Source organism: Phyllobates terribilis, unplaced genomic scaffold (genome assembly GCF_046119375.1).
Source record: "Phyllobates terribilis strain yellow unplaced genomic scaffold, ASM4611937v1 Scaffold_3__8_contigs__length_932513732, whole genome shotgun sequence".
Lineage (NCBI taxonomy): Eukaryota > Metazoa > Chordata > Amphibia > Anura > Dendrobatidae > Phyllobates > Phyllobates terribilis.
This window is the reverse complement of record NW_027362763.1, coordinates 667,522,993-667,536,396: the sequence shown is the minus strand read 5'-3', so window position 1 is coordinate 667,536,396 and position 13,404 is coordinate 667,522,993. Positions and strand designations below refer to the sequence as shown.

Below are 13,404 nucleotides of genomic sequence, written 5' to 3'. Positions count from 1 at the left end.
GCAGTAGGCCAAGAGCTGCAGCAGCTTTTTAACCCCTCTGGGTCACCCTTCTGCCCCCTGGGCTGGATCCAAATCTCCACCCCTGGCTTCTAGCAGCTAGAAACTCTAGAAACTAAGATGGGTCATAACTCTTTAATGGACAATCCTAGGGAGCCCGTTCTGGTGTCATCGGATCCAGCCAGGCTGATCCCGTACCAGTGGCAGCCTTGTCTTATATCCAGAAGCCGCACAGTCTGAACCCATTCCAGTGGCCATCCTGTCTTCTATCCAGTAGCCGCACAGTCTGAATCGTTCCAGTAGCCATCCTGTCTTCTATCCAGAAGCTGCACAGTCTAAACCCACTCCAGTGGCCATCCTGTCTTCTATCCAGTAGCCACACAGTCTGAACCCGTTCCAGTAGCCATCCTGTCTTCTATCCAGAAGCAGCAAAATCTGAACCCGTTCCAGTAGCCATCCTGTCTTCTATCCAGAAGCAGCAAAATCTGAACCCGTTCCAGTACCCATCATGTCTTCTATCCAGAAGCCGCACAGTCGGAACCTGTTCCAGTGGCCGTCCTGTCTTCTATCCAGAAGTCGCACTGTCTGCACCTGCAGCAGCATCCGGTCCTACCTGGGACTCCAAACCTGAAGCAGTGTTCCTGACCCTTGGAATCAGCTGCTACAGTTCTGGACACTGCCCTGGAGTGGTACCTGGTGGCTACCTGCAGCTCAAGCCTATCCTCACCATCAGAGGCTCCAATGAAAACTAGGTAGCCGCTTAGTTACGCCCCTCCAGGGTAAGCCTGGCCCGTGGCCCCACGATCCGCCAGCGTGACACTCTTCAGATTTATGCCTGTAGAAGGCATTCCTTCCTTTTTAAGTACTTTCTACATATTATTCAAAGCACTAGTGCCCATTCTACCACTCACTATGGCAATATCTAAAGCATCTTTGTTATTTGGGGACCCAATGGGTTCTGTGAGACTAATTCCAGATACCTTGGAATACACTGTGTGCAGAATTATTAGGCAAGTTGTATTTTAGAGGATTATTTTTATTATTGATCAACAACTATGTTCTCCATCAACCCAAAAGACTCATAAATATCCAAACTTAATATTTTTGGAAGTTGGAGTGTGTTTTTTTTAGATTTGGCTATCTTAGGAGGATATCTGTTTGTGCAGGTAACTATTACTGTGCAGAATTATTAGGCAACTTAATAAAAACCAAATATAATCCCATCTCACTTGTTTCTTTTCACCAGGTAAACCAATATCAGTGCACAAAATTTAGAAATAAACATTTCTGACATGCAAAAACAAAAAAAATTAGTGATGAATATAGCCACCTTTCTTTATGATGACACTCAACAGCCTCCATCCATAGATTCTGTCAGTTGCTTGATCTGTTTTCGATCAACATTGCGTGCAACAGCCACCACAGCCTCCCAGACACTGTTCCCAGAGGTGTATTGTTTTTCCTCCCTGTAGATCTCACATTTTATGATGGACCACAGGTTCTCTATGGGATTCAGATCAGGTGAACAAGGGGGCCATGTCATTATTTTTTCTTCTTTTAGACCTTTACTGGCCAGCCACGCTGTGGAGTAGTTGGATGCATGTGATGGAGCATTGTCCGGCATGAAAATCATGTTTTTCTTGAACGATACCGACTTCTTCCTGTACCACTGCTTGAAGAAGTTGTCTCGCAGAAACTGGCAGTAGGTCTGGGCATTGAGCTTCACTCCATCCTCAACCCGAAAAGGTCCCACAAGTTCATCTTTGATGATACCAGCCCATTCCAGTACCCCACCTCCACCTTGCTGGCGTCTGAGTCGGAGTGGAGCTCTCTGCCCTTTACTGATCCAGTCTCTGGCCCATCCATCTGGCCCATCAAGAGTCACTCTCATTTCATCAGTCCATAAAACCTTTGAGAAATCAGTCTTAAGATATTTCTTGGCCCATTCTTGACGTTTTATCTTATGTTTCTTGTTCAAAGGTGGTCGTTTTTCAGCTCTCCTTACCTTGGTCATGTCCCTGAGTATCGCACACCTTGTGCTTTTTGATACTCCAGTAACGTTGCAGCTCTGAAATATGGCAAAACTGGTGGCGAATGGCATCTTGGCAGCTTCACGCTTGATTTTCCTCAATTCATGGGCAGTTATTTTGCGCCTTTTTTGGCCAACACGCTTATTGCGACCCTGTTGGCTATTTGCCATGAAACGCTTGATTGTTCGGTGATCACGCTTCAAAAGTTTGGAGATTTCAAGACTGCTGCATCCCTCTGCAAGACATCTCACAATTTTGGACTTTTCAGAGCCCATCAAATCTCTCTTCTGACCCATTTTGCCAAAGAAAAGGAAGTTGCCTAATAATTAAGCCCACCTTATATAGGGTGTTGATGTCATTAGTCAACACCCCTCCTCATTACAGAGATGCACATCAGCAGATTTACTTAATTGGTAGTTGGCTCTCAAGACTATGCAGCTTGGAGTAGGACGACATGTATAAAAAGTATCATGTGATCAAAATACGCATTTGCCTAATAATTCTGCACGCGGTGTAGTCTCTGGTTTTATAATCTAGATCTGGCTCCTATTCGGCACTCCAGGGCATTGTCAATTCAAGCCCGCTGCTGTTCCCCGTGCTGGTCTTTACGCTCAGTATAAAAGAGACAATATCATAGTCTTGAATTCAATGCATCTCCACTGCTCACACAATTATATGACTAAAAACAATTGAAGCACATAAAATAGCATGTGTAGCATAGAATCGCAAAAAAAATCTTTAAAATTCCTATACAAGCCTCCAAGACTCGCTGGGGAGAGTAATCATGGAGAAGCAGAGAGTGTAAGATAAAAGCTTTTTTTTTTGTGTCTCTCCGTATACGAAAACGTCCCAGGTGTTCTGGGAATCTCAGCAGTGGCTGAAAACCACAGCCATAACTCCAACTTAAAAATTTCAGGGGTTCAGTTTTCGGCCAATGAGAAAATAGGCATTATACGCATAAATGTAATAGTTTCTTACAAGGTAGCAAATAGCAGGATTCATAGCTGCATAATAGGTAAAAGACATTTCCTGTGTCTACCCAGTTTAGTCACATCCATCATTGGTTTCTTTGTTCTAGTAGTCTTCTTGAGATCTATCACGCCCCCTGAGGAAGCATGACGAAACGCGCGTCGGGATGGAGGGACGTTGGGACTGGTCTCACGATCCATAACCTAGGCAAGTTGTTTTTGTTCGGACACCACTATGTATGATAGGTCTATCATAGAGTAGCAACCAATAATATATCGTACATACTAGTGTTTTATTATTAAGAGGTACTATCAAACTACTCAAGGTATTTATGAATACATCTGTTACAATTACTATACCTTGTCCTTTATGTCATATTTCTGTGGAGGTCAGGTCTATTTTTGTGTTCCTCACTATTGAGGGACTTGTACTTTTGATCATTTTGATTTTTTTTTATATATATGCATTTTGTATAATCAATAAACTTCAATATTTTAAGGATTTATAGTTCACTTTATTCACCTTGGGTACACATTTTACTAAGGTATTGGGATATCATAGTTAGCAAAGTGCAATCCTTTATAACCTAGTTATAACTAATTTTAGGACATACGTGTATTCATCTACCACACCGTCAGATCTGGCAAGCTTGAAGACATTAACCCCCTCCCTTACTCTAAAGCCCCCCGTCACACTAAGCGAGATCGCTAGCGAGATCGCTGCTGAGTCACAAGTTTTGTGACGCAGCAGCGACCTCAGCAGCGATCTCGCTACGTTTTAAACGTAGCAGCGACCAGGCTCCTGCTGTGTGATCGCTGGTCGTGTCGAAATGGCCTCGACCATTTTTTGATCATTGAGGTCCCGCTGGGTAGCATGCAGCGTTGTGTTTGACACCTTACCAACGACCTCGTTGGCGACTCAGAACTGAGACACATAGGCGTGCATTTGCGTTGCATCGTTATACAGGTCGCCGTATCGTTGCTGCGTCGTTGGCAAGATCTGACTGTTTGACATCTCACCAGCGACCACACAGCCACGCAGCAACGATCCCTGCCAGGTTGTATCGTTGTCGGGATCGCTGTAGCGACGCTAAGTGTGACGGTACCTTAACACTTCATTCTGAATTGGTTTCTACCATATGTGAACTTTAAGATGCTTCACGAGACTTGATTTCTGGCTAAAACATTTGCTACATTGTGAACATGAAAAAGGCTTTTCCCCTGTGTGACTTCTTAGATGTCCCAGAAGATTCGATTTTTTGTTAAAACATTTCCCACATTCTGAACATGAAAATGGTTTCTCCGCTAAGTGAATTCTTTGATGTTCCACAAGAATTGATTTCTGACTAAAACATTTCCCACATTCAAGGCACGAAAACGGTTTCTCCCCGCTGTGAGTTCTCAAATGATGAATAAAACCTGATTTATGGGTGAAACATTTCCCACATTCTAAACATGAATACGGCTTCTCTCCGGTGTGAATTCTTAGATGTTCCACAAGATTTGATTTCTGGCTAAAACATTTCCCACATTCCGAGCAAGAAAATGGCTTTTCTCCTGTGTGAATTTTTAGGTGTTCACCAAGATTTGATTTCTGGCTAAAACATTTCCCGCATTCAAGACATGAAAATGGCTTCTCTGCGGAGTGACTTCTTTGATGCTTCACAAGATTTGATTTATGGGTAAAACATTTCCCACATTCTGAACATGGAAATGGCTTTTCCCCTCTGTGATTTCTTAGGTGATCCAGAAGGTTTGATTTTCTCATAAAGCATTTCCCACATTCTGAACATGAATATGGTGTCTCCCCTGTATGAATTTTTAAATGTTTCATAAGACTTGATTTCTGCCTAAAACATCTCCCACACTCTGAACATGAAAATGTTTTTTCTTCTTTGTGAAGTTTTAAATGCTCCACAAGACTTGATTTCTGAGTAAAACATTTCCCACATTGTGAACATGAAAACGTTATCTCCCCTATGTGACTCCGAAGATGTTCCAAAAGACTTGATTTCTGACTAAAACCCTTCCCACACTCAGGACATAAAAAAGGCTTTTCTCCTGTGTGAATTCTTAAATGTTTCACAAGACTTGATTTCTGAGTAAAACATTTCCCACATTCAGGGCATAAAAAAGGCTTCTCTCCTGTGTGAGTTCTCTGGTGTTTAACGACATCCCATTTTTTGTTAAAACATCGCCCACATTCCGAGCATGAATATGGTTTCTCTCCCGTGTGAATTCTTAGATGGTCCACAAGACTTGATTTCTGAGTAAAACATTTCCCACATTCTGAACATGAAAATGGCTTCTCCCCTGTGTGAATTCTAAGATGTTTTGTTAGTCTTGATTGCTTGCAAAAACATTTCCCACATTGAGGACATGAAAATGGCTTCTCATCTGTGTGGCTACTTGGATGACTCTCAGGAGACTCTTTGGTGTAATTTACATGCACCAAAGATGAAATTGGCCTCTCTCCTGTGTGAGTTTTCTGATGCGTGACAAAATCGATTTCTTCGGTAAAAGATTTCCCACACTCTGAACATGCAAATAAGTTTTCATTTCTGTGATTTTGCTCATTCAAAGGAAGATTAGATTTCTTGTTAAAATGATTCCTCCATGTTCTGTCCTGGTTACGTCCAGTTCTTTGTTTGCCAATCAGTGACTGATTTTTGGGGCTAGTAGTATCAGTGGATACGTGGCTGCTGTGAAGGACTACTGGTATGTTTAGAGTTTCTGCATTACTTTGTGTGGAATTGTTATCTTTTATTTCATGATATGGAGATAAAGGATGATGACCATGGGAGTCTCTTGTATAGTCTTCACCTAAAAAAAACACACAAAAAAAAAAACACCAGTAGGTGGCGCTGTAGAGTACAAGTCCTCTTTTTCTCTGAAGAGGCAATTTGCATAGAAAAAAACATTTACTTAAGCAAAATAATGGTAATTCTTTGAAAAATTATTTCCCCAAAAAATCATGTACATATTAAGACAGGAATTTATATATTCTAGAGAATAATAAAATTGCGTTTAAAACTGTATACAAAGGGAAGAGAAAGGGGGTGAAGAAGATGAAGAGATTACCTGATGCAACAATACATGAAGTTATGGAATATGATGGCACTTATTCAAGAGATGAAAAATTTACTACATTTGTTCCTTGTTTAATATGTTAAAGTCGCTGTAAAACAAATCTCTGAAATGGCATAACTGAAGAAGAGCATGACGTCAAGTCTGGTAACTTATCTAAATAGGGATCATCGCGCCATGTTTTGTCTAGTAAATGAAATGTATTCCTTTATTAGCTCCTGTCCCTGTGTTATTTTTCTCAACCATGTAGTTCTTAAATTGGCTTTTTCCCTTGCCTTACCCTTTTTAATGGTTTCTCTTGTACCTATTGTTAGGTAGCTTATAGACTGCAAAAATGTTTCACCGCTCTGGCTTCTTCCTGGGAGCGAAGAAGCCAGAGCAGCGAAACGCGCGTTGGGGTAAAGGGGACAGAACTGACCAACCACCCTGTATCAACCCCCTAGTGAACTCCTCACATTGAGGTAAATATCTATAAACAGACTAACTATTCCTTATGCTATTCAAGGGAAATTGTCTCACTAGACAAGGATTGTATGATGTGCACAAACTTTGGTACAATAGTGGGAGAATGACTTTTATTAGATGTGTAAATTGCAGATAATGATGAATATGTAGGAATAATTTACTGCACTAGCACTTATCATTAACTTTTCCTATCTTACATATACTTCCATGTACTACTAGTCTTATAAAATTACAATTAAATGGTCTGTAACCTACTTGAGGTATCCTTGCTTTTTACACAATTTTATTGTAACTTTTTTAATGTGCAATCTAAATAAAATGTTGAATTTTTATTATTTTTATAGATCTCTTCTTCGTCTGGGATATTATATGTCCCAGATTTATGAATTTTCAGATATAATTGAAGCGCTGTGCATTATTTTTAGGACATAAAGTAATAAAAAACGTTGATATATCTAATCCCTTGCCTGTGGGAATAGCCCAGATAGCTCCTGCTAGCAAGAAACTGTACATGCTCCCCCGGGGAATCTCCAGATAACCAGATGCTGTGCAATCATCTGCAGTTTCTATGGACTTTCCTCCAACATTTTATCCTTGATTGATATCACTACTTGTATATTATGTGCTGCATAATAATAATAATAGGGTTTTAAGAATTACCAATCCTGAAAATTGTTGGCGTTTTTGTAATTAGCATAATGTACAAGGATTTATCTAATTTTTTTATATTACGTCATCTACTTGATTAACATCGCACCCTTGCTATATATTATTTTATATGATGGTTATGTTACTTCAGATGAACGTTAATTCATGGACATAACTAAATCCACGTGTAGCTTCGTGCGCTTCTACTTGCATTTTGGGGTGCAAAAATTTTAAGCATTTCATCTCCTGCTTTTCCTTCAGATCTGATTCTCCGTCATCCAGACTTTAAGAGGCCATTACTTCTGGAGGTTAAGACCTCTTTGATTGGAATAGATCCAGTACCCTCCTAGAAGTCGAAGAAGAAGAAGAATTTCTTTCTGCGTGACATATTCTCCAAGAATTGTTCTAGGTGTTCTACATGAGATCCTAATGGTACTGAAGGTAACATATGCCTTGAGGAAATAGTAACACAATCTAAGAGAGAGCTGAATTTTCCATCACTGTCTTCACCGATTACTCATGTTTTGATTTTATTCTCACATATTTGGCAGAGAACGCCTAAATAAATGTGCTTTTAGGGATTGTTTAAGACTCTGCTCTGGACACTGCGAAATAACCTGACTGTCGGGGGGTAGTGCATTCCAGAGAATTGATGCATCGTGAGAAAATGTTTAAAAATGTGAATGGGAGATTAAGAATATGGAGGATGTTAGTCTTAGACTATTAGCAAAACAAAGAGCGTGGATGGAGTGGTAGACAGAGATGAGGAGGAGATGTAGGGCGGTGAAGCGCTGTGGAGAGGATGAGTAGGGTTATAGAGATGAGGAGGAGATGTAGGGCGGTGCAGCACTGTGGAGAGGACGGGTAGGTGGTAGAAAGAGATGAGGAGGAGATTTAGTGCGGTGAAGCGCTGTGGAGAGGATGAGTAGGGTGATAGAGATGAGGAGCAGATGTAGAGCGGTGCAGCACTGTGGAGAGGACGGGTAGGGTGGTAGACAGGGGTGAGGAGGAGATATAGAGCGGTGCAGCACTGAGGAGAGGACGGGTGAAGTGGAAGACAGAGGTGAGGAGAAGATATAGGGCAGTGCAGCACTGTGGAGAGGACGGGTGGAGTGGTCGACAAAGATGAGGAAGAGCTGTAAAGAAGAGCAGCACTGTGGAGAGGACAGGCAGGTGGTAGACAGAGATGAGGAGGAGATGTAGGACTGTGCAGCACTGTGAAGAGGATGGTTAGGGTGGTAGACAAGGATGAGGAGGAGATGTAAGGAGGAGCAGTACTGTGGATAGGACAGGTGGTAGGAGATGTAGGGCGGTGCAGCACTGTGAAGAGGGTGGGGTGGTAGATGGTGTGGAGATGTAAGTTGTTACTACACTGTGGTGAGGACAGATAGGGCTGTTATCACACAAGCAGATGTAGGGCGGAGCCACAGTGTGGAGTAGATAGGTATGATGGTAGGTAAGGAGGAGATGTAGTACAATGTAGGCATTGCAGTATGTGGTGCGGACGGGTAGGGTAGAAGATAGATTGGTAGGAGGATATGTAGGATAATTCTGCAGCACTGTGGAGGTAAATTGTAGGATGGTAGACAGAGAATAGAGAGATGTACAGACAGGATGATAGATGAAGTGGAGATTTAAGGAATAGGTAGGGTCGTAGACAGACATGAGATGGAGATGTAGGACAATCAATAAAAAAAATACTGATAATATTGATCATGAGGGAGAATTTTTTCTGAATTGCCTAATCACTAATTCCGATAATAAAAACATTTATAGTGAAAAAATATCCATGAAAAGCTCTTACCAGTGACAGATACTAATATAGGTTTTTCCAGACTCGTCGTTCCACCAAAAGTTCCCTGCAAGAATCCCATATTAAAAACATGAGAAAAAAAAACACAAAAAAAGGTTTATCTTATACCCTGGCATGGAAATAGCTCTATATTCTGTTACAATATTTTGTACTGATCACAGCTAACAACAAGGCCTTCTTCACACGTCCGTTTTTTATGTCCGTATGTGGTCCATTTTTCAAGGACCGCAAATACGGACACATGCAAATTCATTCTATTCAATGGTGGTGCGCACATCTCCCTTTTATTCCGGCACCACAGAGGAAATGCCTGCACACGTGCAAACTGATGACCCACGGATGACATCCATGTGAAATCTGTGTGACACGTAACCGAATGAAATTCTCCGGCTCCGCAATCAGCGAGACCAGGCGACACTGATGACAGTTGTAGTCAGCACCCGCCGTCTGGGAATAGCGCTATCTACAACTGTCATCATCCTCTCCTGGTCTTCCTGGGATCAGTGAGACCAGGCGACGCCGATGACAGTTGTAGTCAACACCTACCATCTGGGAATAGCGCTAACTACAATTGTCATCATCCTCTCCTGGTCTTCCTGGGATCAGTGAGACCAGGCGACGCCATCTGGGAATAGCTCGCAATAAATAAATAAATTTAAAAAATGGCGTGGGGTCCCCCTTATTTTTAATACCCAGTTGAGGGAAAGCAGAAAGCTGGGGGCTGGTATTATTAGTCTTGGGGGGGGGGGGGATATGCATAAAGGTTCCCAGCCTATTAATAACAGCTCACAGCTGTCTGCTTAGCTTTTACTGGCTATTAAAAAGGGGGAACCCACAAAAAATGACATGGGGTCCCCCCATATTTTGTGGGCTTATCTTAATAGGCTGTGAAGAGGCTATGGATATTGGCCCCCTCCCAGACTAATAACACAAGCACTCAGCCGCCCAAGAAATGGTGCATCCATGCGACCCTCTCTTCTTGTTCGCATAAGTCTTCATCCGAGACATTGCGTTAAAGCGTGAAGCTTGGGTCTGCTGTCAGATTTGTAGAAAGTCATCTTACAAGGCATCAGCTGCTAGTACCTTGGAGGAGTAGACATAGGAGAGAGCACTTGAGGATGCTGGGAGTACACCACGAAGAATGGAGATGCTTCGGAAGACTCCCCTACTTGGTTATTGGAGGAAAACTCCACCCAGGGGAGTAGTTGTATCCAGTCATCCTGATGGGCAGAGATAAAATAGCAAAGGTAGTTCTCAATAATGTGATTAACCCGTTCTAGTTGCTCACTGGTCTGCAGATGGTACACGGAGGAAACGTCCAGCTGGGTATTTAGCAGCTTGCACAGAGCTCTCCAAAACTTTGAAGTGAACTGGACTCCACGATCAAAGACTATGTGGAGAGGAAGACCGTGAAGACGAAACATATGCTGGAAGAACTGCATGGGGAGCTTAGGAGCAGAGGGAAGACCAGCCAGAGGAATGAAGTAAGCCATCTCAAAGGACCGATCCACCACAACCCAGATGGTGTTGCAAACCTCGAAGAGAGGCAGGTCTGTGATGAAGTCCATAGAAATATGTTGCCAAGGAGCGGAAGGAGACGGCAGAGGCTGGAGGAGGCCAGCAGGCTTGTCCCTGGAAGAATTGTTTCTGGCGCACTGTGAACAGGCATTTACAAAGTCCTGGACAACCTTGACAAGCAAGGGCCACCAGAAGAGATGAAAAATCAGCTCAGTGGACTTGCGTATGCCCATATGACCAGCCAACTTGGATTTGTGTCCCCATGACAGACCGCTGCTCGTTAGAGCAGTAGGGACAGGGGTTTTGCTTGGAGGAATGTCTTTAAAAAGGAAAGGGGTTGCTTCAATAATCCTGGCAGGGTCAATGATGTGCTGAGGCTACTCCACGGAGTCGGTCACATCAAAGGATCAAGACAGGGCATCTGCTTTGACATTCTTCTCCGCAGGATGGAAGTGTAACTCAAAGTTAAAATGAGCAAAGAAGGTTGCCCACCGATGAGTGGACTTCAGGAAGGTCATATTTTTATGGTCCGTGTATATCATTGCCAGAGAGCTGGCGTCTCCCTTCCTGTAGATGTTGCCATTCCTCGAGCGCCATCTTGATAGCCAGAAGCTCACGATCCCCAATGGTATAATTTTGCTCAGCCGGTAATAACAGTTTGGAGAAAAAAAACGCAAGAGACAGACTTCCACAAAGAAGTTCTTTGCAGGAGCACTGCCCCCGCACCAATAGAAGAGACATCTACCACCAAGGCAAACTGCTTGTTTCGATCGGGGTCATGCTGCACTGGAGAACTCACGAAGGCCTTTTTGAAATGCTAGAAAGCCGACATGGCCGACTTAGGCCAGGTTCTGCCATTAGCCCCCTTCTTTGAAGAGGCGGAGGGAGATAGGTGCCATAAGGGATGAGAAGTGCGGAATAAATGGCCTATAGAATTGGCGAAACCCATGAAGCGCTGGATGGCACCCAGTCGTTGAGGACGAGGCCAGGAGAGAACGGCGGAAACCTTCTCTGGATCCATCTCAAGGTCCTGCTTGGAAACCATGTAGCCGAGAAAGGGCAAGGAGGTTTTTTCAAAGACATTTGGATAACTTGGTAAACAAATTGTTCTCCTGGAGACGCTGCAGAACTTGATGGACGTGTGTCCTGTAAGTAGGTAGATAAGGGGAGAATATCAGGATATCGTCCACATACACAATCAAGGGAACATAGAGGAGATCCCATATAAAAGTTCAAGAAAGCTGTAGCGCCGGCGTCCCTGCCCTCTGCTAGGCAGGGACGCTGTTCCCCTCACCCCTCTGCTCCGAGCCCGGCGTCCTCCTCCCGCTCTGCTGGCAGCGCGCGCTCCTTCCCGGCCACTGTGCTTAGGGCGCGCGCGCTCCCTACCTCTTAAAGGGGCCGCGCGCGCCGTCCTAAGGAGTCCCCGGCCAATGGCCGGAGGACTTCACCATATATAAGGCACCTCCTCCAAAATGGAGGTGCCCGAGCAATGTTGTTGCACTGTTCACTACTCTGCTTCAGCCCTCAGGTCCCGTTGCCAGTTACCTGCCAGATTCCTGCCAGTTTGCTGTCTGATTCCTGCCTGATATTCTGCTTACCTGCCTGCTAGCCTGAGGTCCGACGGTCTGCCTACCGACTCCTGTCAGTCTGTCTAAGGACCAGCTTGCCCGCTCACCTGGGAGCGCTCCTCTGCTACCTGCCTGCTAGCCTGAGGTCCGACGGTCTGCACTCCAACTCCTGCCAGTCTGTCTATGGACCAGCTTGCCCGCTCACCTGGGAGCGCACACCTGTTACCTGCCTGCTAGCCTACCTGGAGGCTCCGCCGTCACGTGCTGTGACCACCTGCCATTCCAGAGACTCCTGCCCGCTCACCTGGGAGCGCACACCTGTTACCTGCCTGCTAGCCTACCTGGAGGCTCTGCCGTCACGTGCTGTGACCACCTGCCATTCCAGAGACTCTCGCTTGCTCACCTGGGAGCACACATCAACCATCTGCCTGCTAGCCTACCTGGAGGCTCTGCCATCACAGGTCGTACCTACCCTTTACCCAGAGACTGCCCCGGTCACTTGCCGTGACCTCCTGCCCGTTCATCCAGAGACTGCCCCGGTCACTTGCCGTGACCTCCTGCCCGTTCATCCAGAGACTGCCCCGGTCACTTGCCGTGATCTCCTGCCCGTTCATCCAGAGACTGCCCCGGTCACTTGCCGTGATCTCCTGCCCGTTCATCCAGAGACTGCCCCGGTCACTTGCCGTGACCTCCAGCCCGTTAACTCAGAGACTGTCCCGGTCACCTGCTGTGACTGCCTGCCCGTCTTCCCTGGTCGCCACCCGCTCCCTTACAAGGACCGCCCCCTTGTATAGTAGCTCAGAGGTTCCGCCTCCCAGACCCGTTACAGTTTGCTCGGGCCCTGGAACCCGGTGGCACGCAAGCTCCCTCACTCTCGGACCTGTGTCATGAACTGTCCCGTCAGAGGTCCCAACAGGAGTCCATCCTGGGTCACCTGCGGAATGTCAATACTCGCCTGGACACTCTGACTGCTCCACCAGCAACCACCGCCAGAGCCATGACTCGCAATCCGGCAGCTCCGCTGCCCACCAATACTATGGTATCCTACCCCGGACCCCGGCTTTCCGCACCTCCTCGCTTCGGAGGCGACTCCGCTCAGGCTCGGGGCTTTATAAATCAGTGCACCCTGCACTTTGAACTCCTGTCCCACCAGTTTAACTCCGACCGGGCCAAAATTGCATTCATCATGTCCCATCTCACCGGGGAGGCCCTGGCCTGGCTAAATCCTCTATGGGAGAGAGGAGACCCCCTGGTGTCCGACTTGCCTGCCTTTCTCACGGCTTTCCGCAAAGTCTTCGACGAACCTGGAC

The 13,404-nt window shown here is 45.2% G+C and overlaps 1 pseudogene; it reads right to left on the bottom strand.

Moving 5' to 3' along the window:
* The window catches only part of LOC141258596 (uncharacterized), a 55,422-nt pseudogene that overhangs the window by 30,475 nt on the left and 11,543 nt on the right, over positions 1–13,404 (bottom strand).